We start from the raw sequence: 14,274 nt of genomic DNA on the forward strand, positions 1-14,274 counted from the left end.
GTCATTAAGCTAAACAGTGTACATTAAGTCAAAATTTGCACTTTTCTTGTATCTCAAGTACATTTTTAAACAGTGTACTAAACGTAATCAAATGTCCCACTAAATAACTAATTCGAAAATATATAATATAAACAAAGATAATAATCATGCAGAGTACAGTAGTCGTCGGGGAAACTTATTGAAATGTCGTAATGGCTATAACAGGAAGTTGGTGAATGCCTTTAAAGTTGTTGCTATTACTTGTTACTAAAGTTGTTATATATATATATATATATATATATATATATATATAAAGTAACCCTTCTAACGGAATAGTTCTTTCTAATATAAGATATTTAGCCATCTGATGTAGAACATGACTTTATTGGTGAAGTAAATTTGTAAAGGCAAAGTAAAATAAGGAATGTTGTTATATAACAGACTATTGTTTCCTAGATAGACTTTCTAGTTACATGCAGATTCATATAGCACCACCTGAGGACCAACACAATACTACCTTAACTTGTCCTTCTGATATCTTTATGCAATATACCTGTTACATTTCAGAGTATATGTTGATATTTTCATATTTAATTAAGAGTTGCTTGGAAGTATTTATGGATAATTCTACTGTTCATCTTTCTTCGTTTGCTACGTGTTTGCATTATTTAGAATTATTTTTTTTAAAATGCATTAAGACCAACCTTATGCTTAATTATTTAAAATACCATTTTTTGGTTAATAAGGATATAATATTGTCATTTATGAAAAAAAAGGATTACAGTTGATAAATCTAAAATTGATATTACTATCTCATTTATTCCTTGGATATATAGGTTTCCATAAAAGATTCATAAAACATTTCAGCAATATATAACGGTAACATTTTTTTTTTTATATAATACAAGAAAATTATTAAATAGAAGTTAAGTTTAGAAACAACCAATAATTAATTGTTATATTGACTAATTAGATAATATTTTAAAGATTAAAAAATGATTAGTACCTAAATTAGTTTCTAAATTGATATCTAATTAGCTATGATGTTTTAGATACTAACTTTAAAATCTAACCAATTAGTAGCTAAAACTTAGGTAAGTAATTAGATACCAATTTAGAAACTATTTATCAATAATAGAAACTAATTTAGATACTCATAACTTTCAGTTGTGGATATCATACATCAATTCGAGTTCTAACTTTGACCAATAGAAAATGAATGCTATATATATTTTACAAAACTTTCTCTTAGATAAAAATGAACGTATAGTTATATTGAAAGGTTATAAAACATATCTAAAATGAGGAACAAAATATTAGAGAGAGATGAACTTAGAATAGGAGATTACATTTTTGTTGTGCCAGACATTCAACTTTTTTTGAAAGATAGAGGTTTATTGGATAGTGTTCTAGTAGCTAATGAGGTTGTTGACGAGTTTCGAAGGTATGGGAGGAGTGGGTTATTCCTGAAAGTAGATTTTCAGAAGGCGTATGATTCGATGAGGTGGGCATTTCTGTACGATATGCTCCAGAGGTTGGGTTTTCATGAGAAATGCATCAAGTGGGTTAAAGGATGTGTCAAGTCGGGGTCTCTATTTGTGTGGGTGAACGGAAGCCCCACGGAGGAGTTTAATCCGGGGAGAGGACTAAGGTAGGGAGATCCTTTTGCTCCATTTCTTTTTCTTATTATAGCTGAAGGATTGACTAAGTTAGTAAGAGAGAAGATCAACTTCAATAAGCTAGCAGGGGTTAAGGTGGGGAGGAATGAGGTTGAGATCTGTACATTACATTTTGTTGATGATACTCTCTTTCTATGCGAGGACTCCTTCTCTAATATCTTCACTATAAAAGCCATTCTAAGATGTTATGAGTTGGCTTCGGGGTTGAAAATCAACTTCCACAAATCTAAGTTAGTGGGCGTAAATATTGAAAGAAACTCTCTCGGATGCTTTGCAAAATTTCTAAATTGCGTTGTTACAAAGGTACCCTTTATATACTTCGGTCTAGAAGTTAGCGGAAACCCCAAAAAAAGGGAGTTTTGGGAGCCTATTCTGGGAAAAAACAATGCAAGACTCAGTACGTGGAAAGGAGGTTCTTATCTTTGGTGGGAAGAATATGTTTGGTCAATTTGGTTTTCACTTCTTTACCCCTCTTCTACTTATCCTTCTTTAAAGCTCCAGAATCGGTATTCAAAAGAATCACTAGCATTTGTGGGCCTGGGGAAAGGGCAATAGATCCATTTCTTGGGTGAGCTGGAGAACTTGTGTAAACCTTTGGAGGAAGGTGATTTGGGGTTTAAAGATATGCGAAAGTTCAATGAAGCCCTGTTGGTTAAATGAAAATGGTGTTTGGTGAGTGAAGAACAAGGGAAATGGAAATATATTGTAGTATCTCAATATGGTGCAAATCCAGCTGGTCGTCAATCTTCTCTAAAATACCAATCGTGGTGGTGGAGAGACCTATGTAAAGCATGTGGCAAGGGAGTAGAAGAAGGGTCGTTCAAGGAAGCTTTAGTATGGAAAGTTGGATATGGGGATAAAGTAAGAATTTGGGAGGACATTTGGGTGGTGATATGATCCTAGAAACATGATAGAGATATGATATGAACATGTTATGGATTCAACAAGAGTTGGAATATGATTGGGCAATTTTTAAGAATTGGATCAATGTTCTTATCATTCAAGAACTCACTAAAACACAAGTAACCAAGCCAAACTCATATAGAAACCCATATTATGGCTTATGAACCGATTAAAACAAGAAAGAACACAAATGAACCGATTAAAACTCAAGGAAACACAATTAAAATCACAAGAACAACAAACTAAAAGAAACTACCGAATATAAACACAAGACAAACAAGTTCTACCGATTGAAATGACAAGAAACAACAAAGACATGTCTTAGAGTTTGTTTTGGAATGGAAATGGAAGAAGAAGATGAAAAGCATACGGAAACTTATGTGGTTGGAGCTCTTGGAGATGTGCACGCCACTTGAAGGATGAATGACTTCAAGATGAGTGTAGTTGCCGCCACTTGAGAGTCCAAGAATGCACTCAAGATAAGACTAGAAGAGAAGAAGACACAAGTCTCTCTCAATTCACTCACCAATTTGGGAGAGGTTCTTTACTCACAAAATCAATTCTATTATTTCAAAGACCTAAGCCTTCCTTTTATAGGGAGGAGGACCGGTCACTATTACAAAGGAAGCTTACAAGAGAAGCTTTGCAAGGTAGCCTTCTAACTCTTCCTATTTTAGCGCCTAAATGGAGAGTGAAGAGGCACCTTCTAGATCTTTCCTAAAACTAACACCTATAGGTGTTATACAAAGGAGGTGCCTTATGTTTCCCTCTTTAGCACCTTCCTAAACACTACTCTATATGTTTTATATTTTTATACAAAAGAAACTACAAAGAGAGATATTAATTGGAGTCCATTCTTGAATGCTTGTAGTCTTCTTTTAGGCTTGATCCTCTCTTTATTTAATTTCTTCTTTAATTTTGAGAAGACTAGAAGGAAGAACTTTAAATGTTTGGGTGGATGGCCTCTTCCTCCATTAGTAAAATCCTCTTCATTTTGATCTCCATCAGGTGGGCAACGTTAATCTTATTACCTTGTATCCTAGAGTGTATTCCCTATCCTTGGAGCAAGGACTAACGGTGGATGAGGTTGGTGAGTGGGTTAACTCAACCTGGTAGTGGAGATTATGATGGAGGAGGGTTAGGTTTGAGTGGGAATCTGTGCAAGAAGAAGAAATGTTTAGGCATATTTCTACGGGAAACCTAAAAAGGGAGGTCAATGACCTTCAAGTATGGGGAGGCGATGTATTAGGGGAGTATTATGTGAAATCAACATATGAACGCCTTGCAAATCATTCTACTGAGGTGCATAGAGGTATCTTCTCTCAGCTATGGCATGTTAAAGCTTTTCCTAATATCCTCACTACCACTTGGAGGATTTTATTAGATAGAATTCCCACACGAACAAATTTGATAAGGAAAGAAGTATTGGTAAGTACACCTTCTTGTGCTCTTTGCCAAGCCTCGGAGGAGACTTCTTAACACTTGTTCTTTGATTGTGCCAGAGCACAAAGGATGTGGGCTATGTGTTATATATGGGTTGGTGTTTTGTACGTTCAACATAAGGATTTGAAATGCCACTTTGAGAATTTTAACCTAGTATTTTTTAGCACCAAACAAAACCTAGGAAAGGCTTGTGGGTGGCGGTTGTTAAGGGGATTTGGGAACACAGAAATTGTGTTGTCTTTAAGTAAGGGGTTCCTGACGTGGAAGCAATTTTTCACCTGGCACAAATTCGTGTCTGGTTGTGGTTGAAACACAGATCATGCTCTTTCTTATTCTCTATTTCTAATTGGCACTTTAATCTTATTCTATGCCTCAAATGTTATAAGTAAAGAGGAGAGGGAGATCTTCGGTGAAGACAAAATTCATATTAAGTTTGATGCATGTCCCTGGTTTTTTAGGGTGTGGATACGATGCTAGAATCTGGTTTTTATTTAATTGTTGGAGCTGAAGGTGTTGAAGCTTTACTCGTAGGAATTAGTGTAGTCACTACAAGAAAAATTGAAATTACATACAGTCAAAATCCGTATGTAAGACCCAAAATCCGTATGTAATGTAAAAAATTTATTTTTTAATTTTTTCATTATTACTAATTATTATTTTTCTCTATCTATATTTTTTATTAATCCAAGTCTTTCCGGTGACCAGGGAAGCATTGACCACTAAACTAGACAAGTTCTTTGGTCATATTATCATTTTTATTATACTTATACATATTAATATAATTAATAATAATAATAATAAAATAAATTATATTCATATTATTAATATTATATTTATATTATTAATATTTATTAATATTATTCATATTATTAATATTTATTAATATTATAATTAATATTATTATTAACATTATATTCATATTATTAGTATTAATATTCATATTATTAATATTATATTCATATTATCAATATTATATTCATGTTATTAATATTAATTTTGATATAAATATACATTTAGATATTTATTGTGTGTATAGTAGTTTTATTTGACTTGAGTAATATTACTTTTATCCGAATATAGATAGATAGAGAGAAAAAGGAAGAAATTATATAATATTAATATAACTTTAATACTATAAATACATATATATTGATTAATATATTTTTTATTTAATCATTAATTTTTTAAAACTCATGGTTAAATTTAAATTTACTTTCATATTATATATATATATATATTAATATAAAATTATTTGATATCTTATTTTCAAATATAGGTTATTATAGGTAGTTGTGAAGTTTTTGTTAGATGGCTATATAGGTGCTTGTATCTTACACTTCTTTTCTGATTTGAGATTCTTGTATAAGGATTGAAATATCCTTAAAATGTTTTCTTTAATTTTTTTTATTCTTTGTCGATAAAAAAAATCTTATTTTCAAATATTTACTTACATAGATTAAAATTTATATAATGTATAATTTTTAAAATATAAATTATTTAATCACTTTGTCATTATGATTTATATATTAGTAGAAAAGGTTATTTAGTAACAACATTTTACATAGATTTATGGAATAATTAATATAGTTTAAACTATAATGATAAGCTAACTAGTGATCTGTATTAGAGATTTAATTAATAGTTAATGTAAAAGTCATCATTCTAAGTTAAAAGATAATATTGTTTGTTGACAATATTCTTTACTATAACACACAAGTAAAATCAACAACCTATAATGAACTTAATTAAGTCAATATGATCGTAAAATAATAATTAATATGATAGTTGATTTTAATGTAATAGATAATATGATGACTATGAGTATGACATATATTAAATGTGATTCATACTAATAGATAATATAGTAAATTATGTTTAGATTCAAGTAGATTATAGATAAATTAAATGTGATTCATATGTTAATATTGTTAGTATTATTAATATTGTTAGTATTATTATTATTGTTAGTATTGTTAGTATTATTAATATTATTAGTATTGTTAGTATTATTAGTATTGTTAGTATTGTTAGTATTATTAGTATTGTTAGTATTGTTAGTATTGTTAGTATTATTAATATTGTTAGTATTGTTAGTATTATTAATATTGTTAGTATTATTAGTATTATTAATATTGTTAGTATTATTAATATTATTAATATTGTTAGTATTATTAATATTATTAATATTGTTAGTATTATTAATATTATTAATATTGTTAGTATTATTAATATTATTAATATTGTTAGTATTATTAATATTATTAATATTGTTAGTATTATTAATATTATTAATATTGTTAATATTATTAATATTATTAATATTGTTAGTATTATTAATAATAATAAGTATCATAAAAATCATAATAAAACTAAAGAATTTGCTTGGTGTAGTGGTTAAATTTCCTTTAGTTGTTGAAGGGTTGCTAAAAAAACCTGGCTTCGAATCCCATCCACCACCAATTTCATTTTATGGTGTGTATACCTGTTTACATACGGAATTTAATCCGTATGGCTGCTTTTATCAAGAAAATGAGCCAAAGGTAGTTTTAATGGAGAAACGGGGAGAAGTGAAAGGAAACATGGTGATGGATCAATGAAGCATACTGATTTGGAAGGCTTTGATAACCTTAACATAGGGGAGGTTCGGTTTGTAAATGAGATTTCTTTCTCCTTGTTCGGCTTTTTTGGTGAGGCAGGTATCCTGAAGGTTTTTTTTGCCAAACAAATTTGTATTTAGTAGAAGGGGTGAAGGAGTATTGGATTTCTAGCCAATTAAAATGTTTGGAGTTCATAATTGGGATAGGACTTTAAAGCAGCCTTTACGGTTATTCTGGGTGAACCTTTTAGTGGGTTTTTTCTGGTTTATACCAAGAATTCTATATGAAACAACAGAAGGCAGCATCTCAGTGAACTTGTCTTGTATTGGGTTGAAGACATGGAATGTTTTTGTTATGGAGCTACAAAGAAGGAGCAACAACAGATGTTTATGCAGAACATAATGCTTTGTTGTCGATGCATTTCAAATATTTGTTGCCGATGCATTTCAAATATTTGTTGCCTGGTCCAGACACCTCATTCGATTTATGCCACAACCTCATGTAATAATTTCATTTCATTATATTAATTTATATTTATATATTACATATAATTTATTACAAATGTTCTTTATTTTGTAGAAACTTCTTCGGAAACCAAGTCCGGAGAATAAGCATGAGGTTCCAGTTGACGATCTTATAGCTTCCTTAGGTCTAGTTGCTAGTGAGATTAGTTATCATCCTTTTGAAGTTCCATGGGATGATACGTTTTTTCAAATAAACACTGAATGGTCACTATTCATGTACAACACAGATTTATTAGAATTTGTAACTGGGAATCAGGAGCTCAATATAAATATAATTCAATTTTTTATGATGTAAGTATCTTTACCTATATTTCAATTTACTTTATGTTAAATTATTATTGATTATGCTTTAACTAATAACTTGTAGGTTTTTGCATGGAGTCTGTCTCATTGAGGAGAAGGAAAATGTGTATGGATTCTTAGATCCTGCATATACTAATCCCGTTGGACTGAGGTCATATGAGACCCAAGCATACATCACAAACACTTTAGAAAAAAAGGGAAAACAAATTTATTTATGCTCTTATATTAATGAGTAAGTTTAATTATATGTCGTCAATTATTACTATTTCATGTTTTAAATATTTACTAACTCTTTTCATGGATGATATAGGCATCATTGGCAGCTACTTGTCTTAACAATGGTTGATAAGACTGTTGTGTGGTTTTGTTCCCTACACAAGAAGATACCTACAAATTTTAAGAATATCATTGATACGTAAGTACACTATAAACTTAACTTTGTATGTTACTAATTAACCATCTACTAACGAGGTTTTTTTGTATTAACCAGTTCATGGCGTGGATATAACATCCTAAAAGGTCGATCCAGTTCAAATAATTTGAACTGGATAAGAATAAAGGTTTGTAATTTTTTTCTTTCTCTTATATTGTTTATCAATATACAACTTTTACTTTTTGTTGGATTCTAGTGTAATAAACAACCAGAAAGTTATGAGTGTGGCTATTACGTTATGCAATGGATGATTACCATTGTAAGACTAGACCTTAAAAGTGATTGGAAATAGGTAACATGATATGTTAAATTATATTTATAATTCTTGAACATATATGTATCTTAAAACTAATTTATGTCAACCATATTTTGAAATGCAGTTCTTCACGGATGAAGCACAAATGACTTCGGATGCCATAACATATGTGAGACATTCTTGGTCCACATATTTCATAAATTTTTATAACTCTAGGATAGTTGATCAATAGTGTAGGGATTATATGTAATTTGATTAGTGTTTGTAATGTACATTTTGATCAATATATATTTGATTCTCTGAATTTATGTATTTGTCTGGCTGGGTATATATAATTGAATAGGTTAATTTATATGGGATTAGCACTAAACATATTGCACTAAAAAAACCACTATTTAAGTGCATTTATAAATCCAGCGCATCATTTACGAATGCGGCTTTGGTAATAGTCGCATTTGTAAATCACATTTACGAATGCGGCTACGGTAATAGACGCATTTGTAAATGCTATACCCCTAAACTCTGTCACCTGATTCAGAAGCATATACAAATGCGGCTACCAGAAATAGCCGCTCTTATAAATAGTATTTACAAATGCGGCTATATAGCCGCCTTTGTAAATGTAAAATAGCCGCCCTTGTTTAGCATTTTTGCGCTAGTGAGGTGATTGTTCTATGGTGGATTTTTTGTTTCTCTATTGTTTATGATGTGTTTCTATATGTATTTTGGATTATGCAATCCGGTATATCTTTGAATTACTGAATTTGTAACCAATTTGAGTGTTTTTGTACTTTCTAAATTGGAACATTGTTATGAATAAACATTTCAGATTACATAATCCGTAAAGAATGTTATTTTTGTATTACTAATCTATAATATGTATCCAAATTCGGGAGAGTATCAGATTGGCCAATCTAAAAGGTATAAAAATACTCAAATTGGTTATGAATTATGTAATCAGAAGTTGGTCCCAAATTCGGTAAGTAGAGTCTAGTGATTGGGTTAGTTCTCAGATTGATCAATCCAAAAGTTGTTTTGTAGATAAGAAATTATATTTCGATTGAAGCTTGTATCATATGGTTTTTGGATTGACTAAGCTGGAACGTATTTCTAGATTGTGAAATACCTTCTAGAATAGTTATGTTGCAAGAACATTACTGTCTTGTAAGAGAGACAAGTGGAGATACGAAAAAACACAAAATTAGGAAACAATATTAGAGAGAAATTAGGAGTAGCATCTGTGAGGAAAAATATGATAATTTATTTTTTTAAATTGCTTGACCATGTGAAAAATAAACTTATAGAAGCTCCCGTGAAGGCGACTTCTTCTTGAACTTGGCACCCATACTTAATATGAAAATACATTTTTATCCTTTAGTGAAAAAATTAAAAAAAAAATCTTATATTCCACATATTTCACCTTCTTCCTTCCTCACTTCTTTCTCCTCACTCCAAATCCAAGAACTCTAGGCATCCCAACACCCCATTAATGCTTGTTCAAGTTGTTTTTGGTTCTTTAGGTTGTTTGTGATACAATTATACTACGTGGGTGAAAAAGGTTGAGTTTAGTTGTGTTTCATTGTTTTTTTTTTTTTGCAATTGGTTTGTCACTGATTGGAACTTGGTCTTATTTTTTTATTTTCTAACACATTTTGGATTACATAATCCGAAAGCTATTTCCTGATCCCGAAAAGACTTTCGGATTATGTAATTTAGATCACACTTTTAAAAAATACATTTCAGATTATATAATTAGAGTTGTTCATAGATTCAAAAAAGACTTCAAGATTATATAATCTATAATGTATTTTTTACAAAAGTATGTTTCAGATTAAGGAAAAGCTTTTGAATTATGTAATTCAGAATCAGTTTTTTCAAAATATTACTTTTGGATTCTACTAATATGGAAAACACTTACAGATCATAAATTGGTTTGCAAAGCAATCCAAAATATTTATTTTAAAAACAATCATTTTCTAAATTATGTAATTTAGAATATAAATTTACATTACAGATTGACTAACTTGCCACGTTTTATAGATTCAGCAACAAGTTCTGAATTACCTAATCTAGAAAGTACACAAAGAAAAACTTCAATTAATTTTGGATTGTATAATAGATTATCCAATGACTATACTATGTTGGTGTCCTCCAAATATGAGTTTTCTTCCTTTCTTCATTTTCAGGTTTTGGAGTATATGTCTTTCTTCCATCATGTGTTGTGAACAGCTACTATCTAAGTATCACAATATATATTCTTTTTTATGGATTAAGCATATCCACAAGAGCAATTACTTTTGATTTAGGAACCCATACTTGTTTGGGTCCTTTAATGTTAATGCAATGCTTTTTCAGTGTTTTTTTTTTTACACTGATAACACTTTATTAGTTCATGTTTTGTATAGATTTATTGTATTTTCTAAACATTTTTATCTTGGTTGTTAGCATAGATTAGTATTTTCTTTTTCGTAGAAAATTATAGTTGTAATAAATATTGTGTAAAAACTGTTTTGTTTTCAATTAAAAACTTTATATGGAGATTGTAACTAATTAAACTGATGATTTTATACATATTCTTTTAAGATGATTTTCAAAATAGGATATTTTTGTAATAATTTTTTTCTTCTAGATTTTGTTTTAGTTTAGATCCATCCATATATTGTTTCAGAATTGCATAAATAGAAAACTTTAGACACAATTAAGACACCTTCACAATCACTTAAATACGTTTATTTCCCTATAGTATATGATTGTTAGTTTCTATTTTTACAGTTTAATGCAATTAAGTTTAATGCAAAATAAGACTATTTATATTAATTTATATTTAAATATTTATTTTAAGTTATTACATTTAATTTTAATTTATATTAAATAACTAAACTTAATAATTTATATTAAAATAAAATTTAATAAATAGTACTTATTTATAATGGTTAAATTTAAAAAAATAAAAAACATCTATTGATTGTAAATGTTTTCAAATAAATTATCTATAAATTGGTAAAAAAATTCTTCATTTGGTTATTTTAAAAAGAAGAAGAAAACATAGGGTGAAATTCCGTTGAAATCTGATTGAGTTTTCAAAACAACCACAAAAAAATGAGAAAAATATCTTGACCTTTTTAAAATACAACTGCTTAACAATATTTTTTTTAACTAATACCAATATGAAAGAGACATTCCGTGCGTCTATGTTTTTGAAAAGAAAGTTATAATGGTACCATGTAAATTATAATGAAGGATTTGTAGTATGCAATTACTTTTAACATATGAATAATTTATCTTTATTTTTTTCTTTTCCATTATATATTGTTATAAGTTTCCTTCTATTATTTTCAAATGTAACTAAAATACAGAAATATAAAATGTGTATGAAAATTCCAATTATATATTACTATAAACAATAATGATAAATTTTATTTTTTATACTATTTATTATTAAATTAAAAAAATCATTAAATAAAAACAAATTTTAAAGATAAAAATGAATTAGTCACAACATTTATTACATTAAATATTATTTTATAAGCTAAAAAAATTATTCATATATAAAATAACTTTTATTATTAAAAAAATATATAAATTAATATTTAATTAACTATTAAAAATTTAATTATCAATTAATTTAGATTCTAAGTTAATAACTAAAATTTAAAATTTAAAATTTTTTAATAGTTATCAATTTAAAAACCAGTTTATAAATTTTATTAATAACAGAAAATATTTTACATATTAATAATTTTTTTATTTTTTAAAATAATATACAATTTCATTATTTTTTCTTTTTAAAATTGATTTTTTTTATATTTTTAATAATATTATTATAATATTAATAAAAGAAGTTACTAGTGATTGTATTGAGAAGAGGATGCAGTATAATCGAATTGGATATTTTGGTGATCAAATTCTTACCTGCACAACAAAATGGTGCTGTATATATAAGATTATGTCATTTTTGAAAAAAAAAAAAATGGTTGTGAAAAATGCTATTTACTAAATTTGTTGACAACAATCAATTTCATACACGTTTTCACAGCGTACTGTGCTAATGCTAATATACTGCATGCAATGCATGATGATATTCTCTGTTGATGACACTCTTTTCTGTTTAGTTTTTTTTGGCCGTACACTGTTTTCATTTAATTCTCAATTAATAGCATACTATCCGAAACTTGTCAGCTTCATTTTAAAAACTTATATTTTTAAAAATCTTTTATAATATATAAACGAGTATAAATTTTATTTTATAAATTAGATTTTATAAGTAAATTTAAAATTTATTTATTAATAAAGTTGATTATAACTGTAAGACCCTTTTTCTATTTTAGGTGAATGTTTTTAGTTCTTTTGTCACTTTTACAGATACAAGGAAAAAAAATCCTGTGTTAGCAATTTTGCTTATCCTGTATTATCATTTTCTGACACGTAACGATGCGTTAGTTTCAAAAAATTTCAGTTTTCAAATCAATTTAGTGATTTAATAGTGTGTTTATTCTTCCTTCCAAAGTAGTGTGAAATCATAATTTACTTTGAAAGTGTCTTCTTAAATATTTCTAATGAACGGACCAACAAATAGCTCTTTGTATTTCAAGAAAACAAATACAAGTTCAACGATAGTTTGTTGTTCCTAAAAAATAAAAATAAAAGAGAACAGCTTGATGACATTAAAATTTAGGTTTTTTAAATCTTTTTCAATTCTAATCTATTAAAAATTCATTTATTTAATCTAATTTTAGTCTGATCTATATTTTATTATATTTTTCAATTAGATTTTTATTTTATTTATATAGATTTTAAAAATTGCATAATCTAAATTTTTAGAACTTTTTTATATTTTCTTTCATTTGCTATTCTCTGTTATTTAGGGTTTGTTCACTTTTTTTTAAAATTTTATTTGTTCTCTCACACACATGAAGCAATCAAATTTTATACAATTTTTTTTAGAAATTTACTTGCTTCAATATTTTATATATAATAAATGGATATAATATTTTCAAAGTTTAATTAAAGTCTTATAGGGAAGTGTATTTTAATGTTAAGAATTTATATATTATGTTATCTTTAATTTTTTGGTATTATTAAATTATAATTTTATTATATTTTCTTAATATTTATATAATATTTAACTTTTTTACATATTATAATAATATTATGTTAATTTTTTTAGAATACATGAATTTTGATTTAAAATATAATTCACTTTCTTTTTATAAAAATATGTATTTTTTATTTAAAATCCTATCCAAATATTTAGATTTGGATTTCCAAATTAATTTATAAAAAATATGGATTTAGATTATAAATCTGATCCAAATATTTGGATTTGTATTGGATTACCCAAAATCCAATCAATGACCACCTTTAGTTAAAATAATATGTATTGTTGTTTTGGAATCTACAATTTTTTATTTGTGGCAATCATAGATGAACTAAAAAAGCCATGTAGTTAATTAATATGCACTTTCATGTGAAAATTTCAATTTTGTTGTCAAGTGTTTCGGTACATCCAATAGTCTTACATTGTTAAGCAGTTGAGACCAAGGATATTTTATTCCATTAACCATTGACGAAACTCCAAATTTCAAATTAGACAATATTTTAAATGCGAGGTAATTGACTCTTGTAAGACTTGAGATTGTAACGTGCAATCCTAATGTTCACATGGCGATTCAAATACTTCTCTCTTCACAATGTTTTAGTGGATAAAAACCAAAACCATCCATTTTGATAATATAAATTAGAGTTTCTTATGTTTTTTAAATGCAAATAATCTTTTGATTCCAATAAATATATATTATACTAATAATATCAACTTTTTTCTCTAAGAGTTATGAATAATAGTAATGCATTTTTTTAATTTTTTAAAAATATTACATAAATAATATATTTTTACCGTTATATTTAATACAAGAATAAAGTTTGTTGTATACCACCTTTATAATTTTTTATCAGTAATGAATTAATTAAATTAAAGGAAGCATTTGAGGGTGTTCCAACCCTTATACAAAAGGGAGTCAAACACAAACATAACAAACAAAAATAGCCAACACAACCTACACAAGCAGAATATAGCATCATTGTAAGACCCAGATTCCATTTGGATATGTTCCACCATTAGCACTGCTTTTTTTAACCATTATTGTGATTCACACAACTC

The sequence above is a fragment of the Phaseolus vulgaris genome, chromosome 3 (genome assembly GCF_051622355.1).
Source record: "Phaseolus vulgaris cultivar YP4 chromosome 3, ASM5162235v1, whole genome shotgun sequence".
NCBI lineage: Eukaryota > Viridiplantae > Streptophyta > Magnoliopsida > Fabales > Fabaceae > Phaseolus > Phaseolus vulgaris.